This window comes from Plutella xylostella, chromosome 14 (genome assembly GCF_932276165.1).
Source record: "Plutella xylostella chromosome 14, ilPluXylo3.1, whole genome shotgun sequence".
In the NCBI taxonomy this organism is placed as follows: domain Eukaryota; kingdom Metazoa; phylum Arthropoda; class Insecta; order Lepidoptera; family Plutellidae; genus Plutella; species Plutella xylostella.
Window position 1 is genome coordinate 6,057,244 of NC_063994.1, and position 17,592 is coordinate 6,074,835.

General features: G+C 36.8%; 1 protein-coding gene across 10 annotated transcripts in view; it reads right to left on the reverse strand.

Moving 5' to 3' along the window:
• Positions 1–1,927, reverse strand: part of LOC105384515 (brain tumor protein) — an 89,123-nt gene extending 87,196 nt beyond the window's left edge. For 4 of the 10 annotated variants that reach the window (XM_011554777.3, XM_011554776.3, XM_048625304.1 and 1 more), the window contains exons 1-2: positions 1,462–1,768; positions 1,098–1,212 (exon numbers count right to left, since the gene is read on the reverse strand). The gene's annotated coding sequence lies outside the window, so the exon portion shown is untranslated. Of the gene's footprint in view, positions 1–1,097; positions 1,213–1,461 lie in introns of all 10 variants that reach the window. The other 6 variants (XM_011554770.3, XM_048625301.1, XM_038120378.2 and 3 more) reach the window with 4 other exon arrangements.
• Positions 1,928–17,592: the final 15,665 nt, after the last annotated feature.

Consider the following 17,592-nt stretch of genomic DNA (forward strand, 5'->3'; position numbering starts at 1 on the left):
CCCGAGTGATGTGTTGAATTCCCATTGAAGTTATTCTACGAAGTAATTAAGAATAAATATCATCTTTATATAATGTGAGATTTATTAAAAACTCTGAATTATGTAGTGGCGGTTATAAAACTAGACTTGATTTTTTACATGTTTACGAATTCAAGCGTGAAGGTTTTTAGTTCATTCAACTTTTTGGTTCAAATCATGTGGGAAAATTTAGGACTATCATCATAATCGATATTCTTTTGTGCTGGATTTATTGTGTTGATTAATTTAAACGAGAAGGGGTCTCTCACAAAAGCGAAAAGGATGTGGTTTAACGGCCGCTAATTTAAAAGGGTCTCATAATAATTTGTTTTGCAACGTTTGTTTCCAGAACCTTTAATATTGATGTCTGTAATTGTTGGATTCCCCGTTGAGTTATGTTAACTGAATTCATATTTTTTTGTGTTATACCTATACCTAATTTTGCGCAGAATTTAAAGTCATTCAATATGAGAGATGGGACAACCGTTCTCGTAGACAAAGCTAAATCAAATCATTTATGTTATGTCATCAACGCTTAGCGAGTATAGTGGGTAAATGAAGTCTTTTGTCTCAGCACAGGCAGCATTCTGACTAAACAGTTGCATAAGTATTCATAGTACTACGAGTGCAACAACAAAAACCAAGTATTATTTCCATATCACGATCGTATGTAATTGATATTTTAAATAACAACATTATTGCGCAATCAAAAAATTGTCTGCTAAGCGTTGAAGAGTTACGCATGACGATGGTTTTAAAGATCAGACTATTGCTAACAACATCGTGTATAGCAGATTAATCGAGGCCACTGACCTAAAAACCAGAAATGTGACCTATGATCTGTACGACACATGAAATTAGAGAAGAAGGATTACATCTGCCTGCATTAAAAGATGCATGTTGAAATTATGTAGAACTATTTAAGTATTGAGGAAGATTTACAGTCTTACACAAGCGAATAGTTTACGAAATGGCATTGAACAGTATGGCGATAACAAAAACAAACTTTAGTATCGAAGAACCATACGTTGTATACGCGGTTCACCGACAGCTGTTGGTATTCAGAGTTCAAAACATACCTGTAGATACGAGTTCAGAGAAGCACGATCGTTCACCTTTGAACAAATTGAACAGAGCCTTTGTTTCAAACGCACAGAGTAAAGTCAACGGCATCTGATCAAACCTCCAAGTTATCTGAAAATAGAAACGACTTTTATTAATGTACCTTCAACTTATGAATCATGGGTGGGACGTAGTAACCGTCCGACGACGCTTCAATAATAAGACTATTAGACGCACTCGCCCTAAACCAGAAACAGCTCCAAAAAAACCAAGACTGAAACACATGTCTGGACCGTTTATACCCGTACAGATGTAAACAAAGAACATGTGAAGTTCACCGGCTCACGAAAAAAATATAACGAACATCAAAGAAATACCAACCGTTCACCACTGAACTCCGTACAAAAAATGTTCACCACAGTTTTTGTGAACGCACAATGCACGTAAACTTGACGTCACACGGGGGTGATTGTCGTTGCTCCGGGAGGAAACTAGTTTTATTATTTTTGTTGGTCGCGTCGGCAATGCAGGCGGGGTGTCCGGCCCCAGCGGTGGACGGCGCGAGACTGAGCCCGAGCGGAGCGGCGGAGTGCGGAGCGCCCTCAGCCCGCGCGAGTGTGCGTGCGTGCGCGTGTGTGCGCCGCCCGCCGCCCCGTGTGTCGCCCCGACACCGTTTATTTATTTTCGACTATAGGGTGGATAAAGTCGGCGCTGCATTTGAGCCGTCAGATATGACTGGCGCGTCTCGCGTCGCCTTTATGCTCGCTGCACGATATTGATATTGAAGATTGTATGGATACGTAAACAGACTTGAGGAGAATTGCAGTCGCGTTTACGATATGACTCCGGCGATACTCGTTCCAGGCGTACAAGTGTACGAGGAAACTTTGAATGTCGATCTCATGGCTGTAATAGAGTTTGATAACAATATCCTATAAATAAAACTCGTGTTTTGTATTGTAACAAGTGACGCAACTAATTACTAACGGTTAATTGTTGCAACGCCTGTAGCTAGTAATTAATTGTTACAGCAGTGTTACAGAAGCGTTGAAAGACCAAGTCCTTTGACAGTGACACAAATTTAATTGCCTTCTTAGCATAGTTCGGCGTTCCGAAAGCAGAAGGCATCGCAGCCGTGGTGCAGCTATTTGTAGCCGAAAATAAACACTGTGAGGGAGAAAGGACGCATTTATTTCAGTGGCACAAGGCCGCCGGCCCCCATAACGTTACGCTGCAGCGGTTGTCGAAAATTCTTGCTCGTAAATTATTTCGTTGCATTTTTCTAGAGAGCACGGAACGAGCACAGTGTGCAGTGATACTTTATTGGCCATATATCTTGGGATAACGGTGTTTGCAGAGTTCGGTAGGTACACTATACTGTATCAAATGCTCGGGCTTAATGACAAGCATCAATCTTAGTTTTTTCACGGTTTATTTGCTTTAGAAAAATCGAGTTGGCGAATTTCGATAGCGGGATTCTGGGACCACTTAGTTTTAACCTGTCAACTGAGACCGAATACCTATTGAGAGTTACGCTTTCCTCTCCTGTTTTACCTGTACATATAGATCTAGATATATTTATATTCCCGAACGCTATAGGATGGTATAAAACAATAAGTTTGTTGTGAATCGTGCACCCTGTATAGTATAAAAACGCTCATGTCACGAAGTCGCTCGCCGAGACGTAGGCGTGTGAGTGGAGACGAATAATCATTTACATTTGAAACCCTGGTCCCCCCATGACATAGTTGTATAGTTTATACTGAGGAACCGCAGGTAAAGATGTAGCTCTCTGTCCGGGATACAGGAATAAATTTGGATGAGGCATTAAGAATATTTTTAGTTTCTGCCGCGCACAATGTTACATCATTAGCAGGTTCAAGCCAATTGCCCACGACCTAAGCCTCTCCCAAAGCCCTACAATAAAGACCATCTGAATATTTTCGCCTCCTAAACCATCAGCTTTTGCAAGTCACCTGTCACCGAGCCAATATACTCTTTTATCGCTTAACAGCTACCGTACCACCACCGACACATTAGCAATCAACTATCGTGTACCTAAGACGACCGAATGGCGTAGTGGTTAGTGACCTGACTACTGAGCCGATGGTCCCGGGTTCGATTCCCGGCCGGGGCAGATATTTGTTTAAACACATATATTTGTTCTCGGGTCTTAGATGTGCCCGTAAAATGGCAATAGGCCCGCCCCCTATTACATTGGGACTAACATAACACTCTGGCGAAAAGTGGGTGCAGCAATGCACCTCTGCCTACCCCGCAAGGGAGTACATTAGTACAAGGCGTGAGTGCGTGCGTGTGTACCTAAGTGTCGCGTGCTTCTCAAACATCTGTCAGATCCATACAAGTTACGTCAGATTTGACAAGCGAGCGACTCGCTTCTGTTCAGAAGTGGTTACCCCCACTGGATGCCTTATCCGTTTTCTTTCAAGCCTCCGTGGCGAAGTACTTTGTTGTTTGTGATGCGTAACCGATGGAGCACACTGATGGATGTTAGATAATTCCTTAACTTCACGTACAATGTGGGGTGAACTTCGGAGGCTCAGCGCATGCATGCTTACAAGATTAAAGGCTTAAAGCGTCCGTGTATCGCGGAGGAATTAAGGTGTTCAAGCAGGTTTTCCGTCAAATTTGACCTGGGTATCGTTTTACATTATTATTATTGTTGATAAGCAGTAGAAAGGAAAGATAGTTTTTGTTTACTTTGTTGTTGATTCATGTTGAAATTATAAAATATCGGATGGTCCCGATTCTTGTTCTCCAAACATCTATTCCGAACTCTCGTAAAACTGAAACAAACTAACATGAAAATCCGACTGACCTGCCTAGGCTAAGCTGACTAGAAGCTCTAGCCAGCTCTAGTCTAGAGCTAGGCTGTCTTAAATAATATAGAGTAAATTTACTGCAAAAGTTACACTCGAGAGAGCCACAGACTACTAGACTTACATCGATCGATATGTTCTAGCTCCCTAGGGATGTAATATACAATGTAATATTACATCCCTTTAAAGAGTATTATATAGAACCATCTATTGACCATGAGCTTTGGTTCGCCTTATGAGGTTTCACGAAATTTGATAATTTAAATCCTGGTTATTCTGGAATAATTGAAAACTAAAATTAGCCAAATCGGTCCAGCCGTTCTCCAGACTAACGGACAAACATTTATATTTATACATAAAGATGATACAAGATTACGACTTAAATCTTATCTACTCACGGGCAAAGCAAAAGTTCCACTCACAAAATGCTGACACCAAACAAACCCAATTTTTTCAAACATTTAATTAAAACCTTGAAAAAAATATAACCGCTTTTAGTTGGTAATATCCTGATGCTCTGTTAAATGTACTTCAATGTTGCAGAAGGCTTCATTAAGCTAGCCTTTTCCGTTTAGGAGTAATGTGGTGCTTTTCTCAGTGGAACCTTTTCATTGCCCGTGAGTGTAGTTATAGCTAAGCTATAGTTATGTACAAGTGGCGGGCTTAACGCGGACAACGAACTTACTGGTAAATTTTGGGGCAGAAGACTAGGAATATAAAAGAAGTACTAAAACGTGATTCAACGCACCGATCTACACACATTTTATCATTAGTTTGGTGTAAGTGGGTGTTAAGGTCACAAGAGTTGCGGCCGGTCATTACCATTAGCACAAAACGTAGGTAAGTCACCCAATACATTTCACAATATTTTTGTTGTAACCCAAGGTGTGTATAAATAATATTATTGTTAAGTGCAACATTTAATGTGACCACGTTTTGTTATTGAGTGTGGTCGCTGGTCACCCTTGTAACCTCTTTTAGAATGAGTTTAATTTTATATCGTTTGTAAAAATAAAATAGAATTGGATTTTTTATAGGGTATAGGTATGTTTATACCTACCTACTTGTTTTATACATATTCCACTCAACATTTTCCTGGAATAAAGCTATTGGAAACATGAGCTCATGTTTGTTATTTACTTTTCGCTAGCTTTTTTGGCTTGTAAATAAAAAATTAGTTTGTTCTACTCAGGGCACTATGATATTAAAATGCAATGAATAATATTTTATTTACAAAGACATCCATTGTCGTGTTAAAAATATAATAACCATTTCTCACTGATGCCATTAAAATCCGCAATTCGCGTCCCGAAGGATTAAAAATTTGCAGATATTAATTAAATAAAAGAGCGCCGTCCAATTTTTTTATAAATTATAGGTTCAGTGCCCCGCAATTTTCAGTACTTTGACCGTGAATGAAAAAAATAGCAATTATTGGAGCTTCAATGTCATAGGTGCAGCGTGTTTAGGAGTCAACTTTACAATCATAGAAACCCCAGTCACAAAGGGGTATTATACGTGTGAAGTAAAACACTTCTGTAACTATGCCGATGTATATTATTGGCTGTATGAGGAAGTCCGAGGCCGGAGATTAACACGGCAAGACTTTAAGCTAATGTCGGCATTAAATCTATTGCTGCCTTGCTTTGACAGTATACGGACAGAAAGAGATAGGAATAGTATTAATGCCGACATATTCCTTTCTGCACCTCGGCATGAGAAATACATTAGAAAATATCTATCTACAAAGTCCCTGAAATCGATCGATGTGCCAGCATTTACGTAAAACCTTCCCTAGGGTGATTGTGAACTTTCGACGGTACCTACCTACGTAAGTACATACCGAGACTACCCGCACCCGTCTGATGTAGACATCTAGACCTAGGTAGGTGTTAGGTAGTCTACGTATCCTAAAATGAATTGCAAGGTGACTTGGGGCGGGGCACTTCAGTTTAACGACTCTCCTGTACAATTTATACATACTTACTATTATTGTAAAGCTAGGGTAGCCAAAAGTTTTAGCAATAGTGTAAATAAAGACGCTATATCACGATGTCCACTATCTGTGGGATAAGTGTTGATGAATGATAATAACAGTCTCGGAAATATATTATAGATTAATTTAGTACTTAGAAAATATGTTGTTTCTCATGTAAGTGAATTTGTAATTCTTTTTGAGAAATAAATAAATGTCTTAGGGCCACTTGCAGAAACAATTAAATCTAGATTTAGTGTCAAATCTCGATTTAAGAAACGTCAGTCCATATAAAATTTGACACTAAATCGAGATTTAACAATAAATCTAGATTTAGTATGTTCCTGCAAGTGGCCCTTAAACCGTAAACCTAAATAGTGATTTAGATTTTTTTATAGTGAAGTACTAACTTCACATTTAATATTGTGAACTAGTTGAAATAAATAATATAGTTTCGGTTTGATCCAGATGATATTCCTGCCAGCCCCCGTATTTTGTAACTCCGAGTGGGGTTGGTTGGTATAAAATGGCTGACAACTTAGAACATTATTAATTAATAACTTTTTACTGACTTATCTGATTTCACAAACGTTTATGTTGAATGTAAGGATATATTGGTAGGCTTCTTGCATATTTCTTTCACTAAGATTTTTGGTGTTTTCGGTTAATAAGTATCTAAGTTGATACCAATTATCACCGGTTGCCAACTCTCAAAAAGTTACAAAATACGGGGGCAGGTAGCTGTTCATCAGTGTAATAGGTACCTAATGCAGTATAAGTTAAAATTACCTACCAGTATTCTTTAGTAGCCATGTGGTCATGTATCACATATACTATGTAAATACTATAATTAGTGCTGTTTACGTGAAATGATAATAATAAAATTACAATAAAAACTGCATGTAGGTAGCCTCGGACAGTTTTCATCTCAACTGTACGTACATACTCGTACATTACTTCAGTTTGAAATCTATGAGTTGAGGTCTAGACTGTACCTAGGTCCCCCCCGTCTCGCCGTCTAGCCATCGTCTGACTAAAAACTTCCGCCTCGCAAGCTATAATCGTCCCTAAAACCGAACAATTAGAGTCCAACGTGGTTTGCAAAACTGTGCGTTATACGCGAGAGGTAGGTAGGTTTAAAAGGGGGTTGCTATGTGATTTTCTCCTTAACTTCTTTGTTTATAGACTGGCAGTTTTCAAGGATTTACGATGTAAATACATTATCAAATTCAATTACGTTCCGAACGGTGTAGTGGTTAGTGACCTGGACTGCTATGCCAAAGGTCCCGGGTTCGATCCCCGGCCGTGGCAGGTATTTTTTTAAAGACAGATATTTGCACTATGGTGTTAATAAGGATCTGTGAAGATATCAGATTTTCGATACCCAGATTACAGACTAGCTTGGGGTCGGATAGCCGTGTGTGATATGTCCGCACATATTATTATTAATTGTCTCACATCTCAAGATCTTTCTTTCTTGTCCAAGGATGTGTTATTGAGCACGGCACCCAAAAAAGACTCGAAGGGTCCATATATTAATGTTATAGACAAATGACCCCGCATACCATTCATACATTTACATAATTGTTATATCGTTTTAGTTTTTGAACCCTCTTTTTGTACCGGTCATCTCACATTCTTCAATATAAATCCGTATTTTTTAAAGCGTAACCTATGTTATGTTAGAATCCGAGTTTAGATTTAAAGTGTTATAAAACCGCTAGCTTTTAAAATTTTGTTTACGAGAATACGAGATTTTATATAGAAAAAATATGATCATATTTCAGCGCTTCCATTCATATATTCCCGACATTAATTTTAAAATCTGTGAAACAAACTCGACACTTAAAAAATTTATCACCATTGAAGCAAAAGGCGGACTCATATTTATTTATTTCACTAAAGTAAAATAGAGAAATATGGTGTCGGCACTAGTTGAATTATTACGTAAAACCTAGGACAAAACGTATGCCTCGTTCACTCGGGGTAAGTCACTGGAAAGGCTTGTGTAAAGTCTTCTAACGTAGTTTTTTTTCTTACTGAGGCAGGTTGCTATGGTTAATCCAGTTACTGGACAGATGCAAACGAGGCTTCTAAAGGCTGGAGCAGAACATGCATATTCATTACCGTTGCATTTGAAATACGAATATTAAATTAGTACGCGCGTTTGTCTCACTCTGACGAAAAAAGCTCTTTCATTTTAGTAGACATACAATTAGGGTGAAAGGGACAACATGATGCCATCAGAGAAGATTAAAAAGTGCAGTGTAAAAATGTATTTTAAATTGTAGTCATTGAGAAATGAACATGATAATATCTAGCCTACATATTGACTCAATTTTTTAAGACTTCCCAATCAAATCACCTAATATTAGAAATAGGATATCTCATTTTTTATTACTGCATCTAATTAGATACTGAAATAAATAATGCGTATCATGACAACGCTTTTAGCAATAAAGTCCACTATTTCATAACTGCAACTTAAAAAAGAGTTTCGTTTTGATCAGCGAAGCAATATTTTATTTTACTGTATGATATTTCTAACTAAAACCACACTCACTCGTAGATCATCAGTTAATAATTAATGAGACAAAACATAGGCGCAGCGGCGTGAAATCGATAAAACTAAATTCGACAGTTTGTTTACTTACACGCTAAGTGACACCGGCTGTTATAGTGATGTGGACAAACACTGACACTTATTGTCGATAAAAACATGTTTTTTTTTGTATAAACACAGGGCAAAGCCATGTTTAGCCATGCACTGACTTTATCATAATAATATTATCATAATATTTTCGCGCTTTTAGCGTGACAATGATTTAGCTGTTGAATTGTTGATCTTAGTGTTATTAAACCAAATATGTGTAATAATAAACAACTAACATAAATTAATTTGTACCTAAGTATAGATAGTACCATAATATAAAGTATAAAATTAGAGCATCGATGTATCGACAAGTGAACCAATCCCATCGATTCACATCGAACTATTAGCGCTCCCCATTCACTTAGGAAGCACGACTAAACAATGCTCCCCCATTATCAATGACTACCCGCATAAAAAGTGTCTATTTACCACCCCTTATCACCCCCCCAGCCGGCCAGCCTACCAAGACCCACCTAAGTTCGTTAACCTAACCCGCGTTCCCCGTAATTCGAAGACAACAAAGGAGATGGGAAGATCAACTAATACAGGACGGTACTACACATGACCAGTCGGGAGAGACCTCCGTAATTGTAGGAGCTGCGTCTTGGCAGTTCTTTTGTTGGTGAGCAGGCGGAGAGCGGGAGGTCTAGGTAAGCTGGCGGGTCAAACCACTCACAATTTTTCAACGCGTCTGCGAGCGATGTCCTATAGAAACTGGGAGCTAATAGAAAAAGTTCGTCTCAAATGCAATTGAATCCGATTATACGGATATTGCGTTTTCCACTGGATGTATGTTTAATCCGATTTCTATATAAAAGAGCCGTCAATTCTCGCATGAAAAATTGCGCTGCTGTATGTTTGCATTTTTTAAATTAATGGATGGGAAAGTGTACTTTCCATTGGGCCCTATTGCAGATACCACTTGCCGTTCATTCATAGTCAGTATAAAAAAGATCTCTTTTATCCTTCATTAGGTACTTGGTACTTGCATTAATTCTTTGTATTACTTATAAGTTATTTCTGTTGAGCAATCGTGTAAATCATTATTCCTTTGAAAACGAGCCTTTCCTCAATTCACGTAATTAAACATACTTAAGCGTTATCACAGGGACTTGCTTTTTCCAACATTTGTTATGGCATCCCATCAAATAATTATTGATTGGCACCTCATCTATTACGATCTATGCACAAAGTAGAGCCCAAGAATTCTGGCTACTAATATTTTAGTCATATTGGGTCTAATCAACGTGAAAAAGCCAGTCGCTACGATTACCCTCACGTTTTTTTACGTGAATAACGTGAATCGAGCCACATACCGAGGCTCACATGCAATGCAAATGCGTACCAGCGTGGACATATCGGTCGACTGATCTGACGACCGCGAGTGAGTGAGCAGCATAGGCAATACATTTTTAAATTTTCAAACATGGAACTGGAATAAAATTCGTTGCCAGCCAGCCGGGCCGGACGGAAGATGCGTCATGGGCCAGTGAGCTACCGTACACGGCCATTTTAATATTAGTTTAAAAAAATGCGGATATGTATTTTATGCATATTTTTAGCTATAGGTACCTACTTTGGGAAATATAACATGATCCCTATGACAGCTGTCCTCAAATCCATACGTGTTATTTGTAATTTGATAGTTTTCAAGGTTAAACCAGCTTTAATTTAATTAAGAGAAACAGCCCATATTTATATTCAGTCAACCCAAAAACTGTTTAGGAGGCATTGCTAATTTCAATTGTTAAGTTCTTGCCTAAGGTTTCTGTACATTCATTTCCTATAATAACTGCAAAATAAAGACCCTTGCATAAATTCAAATTCACTTCGAATCAAAAAGTTCAAAATTCGAACATTTTATTTTTAAATAAACCGAGATATAGCAGCCAGGACGTAGACAAGGAGGGCGCAGGAAGGTGCGTTCCGAACCAGTGCGTGTCGATGGATGGAGGGCCAGCCGACGCGGTCGGACGGGCTCCAACCGTGTAATGACTGTGACATTCGAAAGAATAGAGTAGATAGGCGACCTTTTACAAATGGTTTTTGAACTTGCTTGTCATTTGATATGGTAGCATGGATAAGACAGTATTACTTAAAATTACCTACATCTAACCGTGGAATACGTTGTTTTGAAATATCAAAGGTGATAATATAGGTACTTATACAGTAAACTTTACCTTTCCATGCGAATCAACCTAAATAAATAAGTTCTCTCTAAATATCGCGCACGACAAGATGTGATAAAGTTGCTCATGTTTCACTATCACTCTTAACAAGGTAAGTAAACGTGAGAGGAACATGTCACAAAAATCATATCGCCTTAAAAAGTTTTCCCGTGGGAATTCCGGGATAAAAATAGCCTATGTTCTTCCTCAGGGTCTAGACCATATGTATACCAAATTTCATTCAAATCCGTTTAGTAGTTTTGGCGTAAAATAGTAACAGACAGACAGACACAGTAACTTTCGCATTTATAATATATATTAGTTAGGATTAACAAATTATACAACTTTTATGAAACATTTAGAGGTAATCGACTTAATAGATTCAGCATATTGTTGACTTGTTGTTTAAAAGGGACAGCTTAATAAGTTCGAAAGCCGTGTAGTCTTTTGTTTCTGTCCTAAAGCTTTATAACCTCGCTTTTACATTAAACTTTTTAAGCCGTTTCGGTCAACGAATATTTGTTCAATATTTCATACTTTAATATTGTACCTAAAATCGATTTTATGCCGTAAAATATACATAACCTTATTTATGGACTATTTCAAAAGTATTTTAGTTCATTTCCTTCCCCTCCTACCCTTATCTTGCCCCATAAAAAGAAATAAAAAAATACCTTCGCCAAAAACCCACCTAAAACTGCCCCTATTCCTATAATCTTTTATCGCGAAAAATAATCTAAATTCACCTGTTGCAATTTAAAAGGTTTTACTATCGCTGTCGGCTGGAGCATCTAAGATTGCCTCAAGCTTATCTCTTGCTAGGCTTATCTGTTCGGGACCCACCTTGGTAGGAGGCGCATAGAAGTCCACTTTATTCCTTGCGCGTACTTTCTTTACGATATCTCTCAATCGAGACCACCTATGCTGTCTGCGAGGTAGAACGTCGGCAGTAAGAACACTCCAACACAATAACTTTGTCTAACCATAAGAACCTTAGAAATATTTTTTGTAGGTAATTTTTAGTAGACACAGACACGTAGCGTAGATAATAGATAACGACCGACGTAAAAAATTAAACTCATTTTTTTTGCTTGGTAAGAATTAGACCAGCGGATACGGTGGTTTTTACAGAGTACGGGCTATTATTCCCATATTCCGAGATAATAATAAATTAATTTAGTATACCTAGAATATACTAATTAAACTGATGAATCTTGAATGACAAGGTTAAATTTTCAGTATTAAACTTACAAACACAATGGAGATGCAATACTGTGCAAAGTTTACCGACCTATTGGCGATGGCTAAGTCGCACTTACTATTACTAGACTTTAGATGGATCGAAAGCTTTTACCTAATTGAACTTTACTTGGGCATAGAGTACGTTGAACTGGCATCGGCTGAAGACTCGTATACGATTATTGCTTACCTGAAACAAGAAAAATGTTATCAACCAACACATCAAAATATAGTCTATTTATCATACTTGACATTCTATTTTGGAGTATTTTTACTACGTAGTGAGTGTTAGTGACCTCTATGGTTACAGTAAACAAGAGTGATATCAGGAGTAGAAGTAATTTTTATTGAATATAGGCAGGCTGCCATACATATACCACTGAATTCTTTAGAAATATGGAATTTAAGTACAATTATACCACGTGTTCTTATGGAGAAGAAAAACATCGGGGGGAAACCTGCACATCTAGATTCCACTACTATAAGTGCATTGGACTCATACCAAAACGGCGATCGTTCTCGCAACCTATGACGAGAGTACAATACAGCAAAAAGTGAATACCATTTCGCGGATTATAGTCGGGAGCATTTGTATGATTTTTTTGACTAGCAATAGCGCGTAGATATGAATAGGTATACATTGTCACCAAATTGACAACTTTATATATTTCACTTACGAAATGACATGCCAACAAACCAATAAAATGGCTTGTTATGTCAAACAAACCAAACCATTTTATTGGTTTTACCTTTACGTTAACCATTTACAATTTTTTAAAAACAAGCGTCTCGCCTCATCCACGTTAGTCCGTCTCTCATCTCACAAGACAAGTGGAACGAGTATCAGTCCAAGTTCAATGCTACGTTTGAAGGATAGCGCTCGACTCTGACCTTGAACTCGCATGTTCCAACGAACCCGCGCTTAATAGGCATAGCAACATTCAAGTTTACTTGCCTATGTATTTTTAGACGGCCTAGCATGGCCACGGCGAGTCGTGCTCGGTATTCTGTTTTCAATTAGTTTTCCGTGGGATTTTTGCGATTGTGCCTTGATCTTGAATTATCTTGGAATACTTTAGAATCTTTCGAATAAAGGCGAATAGATCACGTGTGGGACGATTTTTTTTTAATAACATAAATATGTTATAAAACCTTCTATATTTTAACATAAAGTCATTGGACACTAGGCATTTTTCTTGTAGTTAACGTTAGTATTATAAATATTTAATTTATTTCACAGAAATTTATACAATCCCTACATGTTTGTTTACGCCAACAGAATTTAGCGAAGAACTTCAGTAAAAATAAATGTAGGAACTTATTGTTCTCCTTTACATTATTCTTGAGGTAATTTATAATGCAACTGTATACAAACTCGCCGCGCCTTGAACCACAGATTACTACATAATTTATAAAAAGTAAAATACGATCTACCAGCGGAAATAGGAAAGCGGAAGTAGCATCTCACTCATACCCTCCGAACGCCGCCATATTTCAAAATTAATCTGATCGCCGACTGTACTTCCAAGTAGGGACGATTCCAACAAATTTATTTATGAACTCATCAGAAGAGATAAACGGTAATAAAAGAGAAAATTCTCTTTTTGAACATTCGTCGGGGGAGCGCCGGAGTGTGTGCAATGGAATTTTAAATGTGGGTTCCGACGGTTCTATGTGCTTAATTTTATTAAATATACCTTTTATGAGTAATTGTAAATATCACAGTTATTGAAAACCACAAATTTTCAGGTAGAAAACTACTCATTATATTATTTAGAATCAAACCCTAGATATAATTAACTTAACACATGATTTGTTTTGAGAAAATATAATGTGTGATTATGTACAATATTATAAAGTCTGTATATGTATAAAGTCTGTCTTTTAACATGGATATAATATCCGCTTCATAGACTGCTAGATATTTAAAATTCTTAAAAAAAACGTTGATCAAATTTGACCACGGATCTCCACAGCCTTGAGGTAAACGAGGTGTTTCCAACTGAAACAAAATTTAATGACTCTGGTTATGAAGGTAGCCACGTTTTCAGTGTAATTGATAAGAAGATATACTTGTATAAAAATTGTCCGGAGGTCGATTTCTCATTTTCAGCGAGCTAAAATATGGGAGTTGCGAGTTTTATACCATTTTGGACTCTGCATGTTGAGATACTGGACACATTTGTTATACGATATATAATTTAAACATTAACGCTTGCAGTTATTCAGACGGTATATGAATATAAATAACTCTGTACATTTACCAAATAGGTAAATAGTTCATCTTTGGCCATTATCATGCACAAACTACGATTGAGACCAAAAGCAGCGAAATTGGGTCAAAAACTCGACATTTCACATTGACGTCTATCTTCCACTGTAGAACACAGGCATTGCTATTTAACTTGAAAGTTTTCATTTGTTGTGAGCCCTGCAGTCAGCCAGTGGCATTGGGCAAGTCGCCAAAACCAAATACTTGTTGACGGAAGGAACTGTCGGCCATTATTTTTCCATTTTCTCCAGCAGTTCTAGGTTTTCAGAGTTAATTAGAACTACAACTCTGGTCTGGAGTACGCTGGGGTTAATGCATATGCTAATATATGCTGAAGTCAAGAGCTGTCGTAGTTTTTTGTAGAATTTAGAAGCAGCGGTTTCTGAAAAGCTCGAGTTAGCGTGTGAATGACGGTTAAACATTGTAATATACTCCCCCTGTAGATAGCCTTCTGTCTCTAACCTACCTATTTGAGACGTATTTTCCGCCCTAACTAAACTGAAACGAACTGAAGAGAAGTCTTGTAACGGTATACGTGTTTTGCATTATTCGTTTGGCCAATACGTGATCGTCTAGTCTAGCGGTTAGGACTCTACATTTCCGAAGTAACTCAAGTTCTTTTAGGAGGTTGAGAGAATCCCTACCCTAGCACTAATCCCTAGAACCCTAGTTCATAATCCCTAGTTTATCTATTTGTTAGGACAACAGAACAAAGTTCAAGCAATAGTTATTTCTTAAAACATACATGATTTAATTAAACAAAAGTAATTTAAATATATACAAAATTATCTATAAAAAAAAGGTTTTTTAATTTGAATAGAAGGTGCGCCCCGCCTCGCACACCCTATGAAGGACGACCAGATCCGTCCACCAGACCCATCTACCTTCTCTAGCCCACTGGCTCTATTCAAACTGTTTTTTTTTTGTCAGTCAGTCCCTAGGAAAGGATCTATTGATTGGGATCCAGATGATGTTAATAATATTTTATTCAGCTTCACAATTCGGCACGGATATCTCCTGAGCCTACTTAAGCATTTATTCGACACGGATATTTCCTGAGTCTACTTCTGTATCCATAATATGTAATAGTTATTCGGCACGGATAGTTCCTGAGCCTACTCTTGTATTTTCGACACGGATATTCCCTGAGTCTACTTATACATTTATTCGACACGGATATTTCCTGAGTCTACTTATGTATCAATAATGTGTAATAGTAATTCGGCACGGATAGTTCCTGAGCTTACTTCTGTATCCATAATATGCAATAATTATTCGGCACGGATGTTTCCTGAGCCTACTCTTGTATTTTCGACACGGATATTCCCTGAGTCTACTTATACATTTATTCGACACGGATATTTCCTGAGTCTACTCATGTGTATCGTCACAGTACAATGTCTTCCAATAATGGACATAATTAGAATATAATTACTATCTCCCATTTCAGCTTGTGTCAAGAGCAATCACTCAAATGTATCTCTATATTGTAGATCTCAGAGTTATGTGACAATTAATATTTTATCGATGCTGGCTTGTGTCTACCATGGTACCTACAAGTTGTTCGAGGTGGTTTCCCTGCCTCTAATTAACTTCATCACAGTCAAGCTCAACATTACTTATTAATAACTAACTGTCATCATCTCCTCCTGTATATAGTATGTATATTGGTCAGTTTGTAAGAAGAATCCAATTCAGCAACTGCTTTCTTTTACCCAAGCTGATAAGAAGTCATTTCAATTTATTTATCGGTACTAAGAATCAACGGTAGTAAGTAACTCATGTACTATGAAAATATTTTCCTATCTTATTCAAAACTTAGTAAATTTTATTTAGAATAGAATACAGTTGAAACTCTTATGGTCGCCAATCGCTTCAATGACCCTAATTATAAATTTGTTTAATATTATCAACATCTTATCCAAACCCAAATCAATAATTATTTATATTAGCAGAATTAAAGGAGAATAATAAGTATAATAAATTATTACTAATCACTTAATATGTAAAAGTTGTCATGGTCACAGTCAATAATATATAGCCAATGATACCCATTTAACCTTCAAAAGTAAAATTGCATGAATATTCACTATGGAAATATTTATTTTATCTTTTCCAAATATTTCAGTTAACTTAAAATAGTGTTAGTGCTCCTATGGCCGCCATCCAACACATTGACCCTACGGGTATAAGTATCTAATTGAAGGTATTTATTTTATTTAATCAGACAAGTAGATAACTTTAGTAAAAGTAAAGTTGGTGCTCAACTAGGTCAGCAACTGACTCATTGACCCTATTATTTATTAATTTTGTTTAATATTCTTAACATCTTCTCCAAAGCAAAATCAATCTTTATTTATATTAATAAAAGGGTATAATGCAGGTTTTAAGTATTATAAATTATCATGAACTTGCTGAATATATAAGAATTGTCTTAGTCACAGTCAGTCAGGTACAAGTTATGGCCAATGTAACCATTGAATAAAGGAATAATTACATGAATTCTATTCTGTTGTCTGATACATAACTAGTTATTGTAGTAAGTAAATACCTATTGAATTCCAATAAAACAAACTTTACATACTTAGGTGGGTAAGTAAGTACCACAATCATACCTATCACATATGTAGATCAGTAAGAAGCCTAGATTCACTAAGCATACATACATCAATAACATTCACCACACATGAGATACAAAAGGATAGCTTGTTTTCCCCTAAAATTCAATAACCTACTCTCCCACAGCCTAAACCTAACTGCTTAGCATCTAAGTGGTTTGAAGATGAAATGCATTTTATACAAACCCACACTTTACACAATGTTCCTAGTATCAAGTACCTAGTAAGTAAGTATAAATTAAGAATCTGGGTTTCTTAGTTCTGAACTAATGTTTTGAAACGAGTAGATTTATTTTGCAAACAATAATAATGATAATAATAATAACTAACACTGGTGTCCCTTAAATGTTTGTTGGTTTTGTTGCTGCCTAATTGTTAAGTATGTTTATTTCTTTTATGATAAACAATACTTCAATTACTTGAATTTACCAAGTGTAGCTAAATCCATAATAAAACCATAGAGAATCATTAAAGTAGTGAATCCCACAAGTACACACAGTAATTATTCAAGTAGAAACATAGTATTTTATGAAAATATGGTTCGGCCCATTTTTATCCCGGTGGAAAAATGTTTAAAATCATTTCAAATATTAAGAATACAAGTAATAAGTAATGTTTATAATAACCACTCTTAGAGAATCAAAGTACATTGAGCTAGCTGTAAGATTTTTTTAATTAATTAAGTACATAATAGAAATGCTCATTCAAATAAGAATACAATTTTGCTAAATGGATTCATAGTTTAGT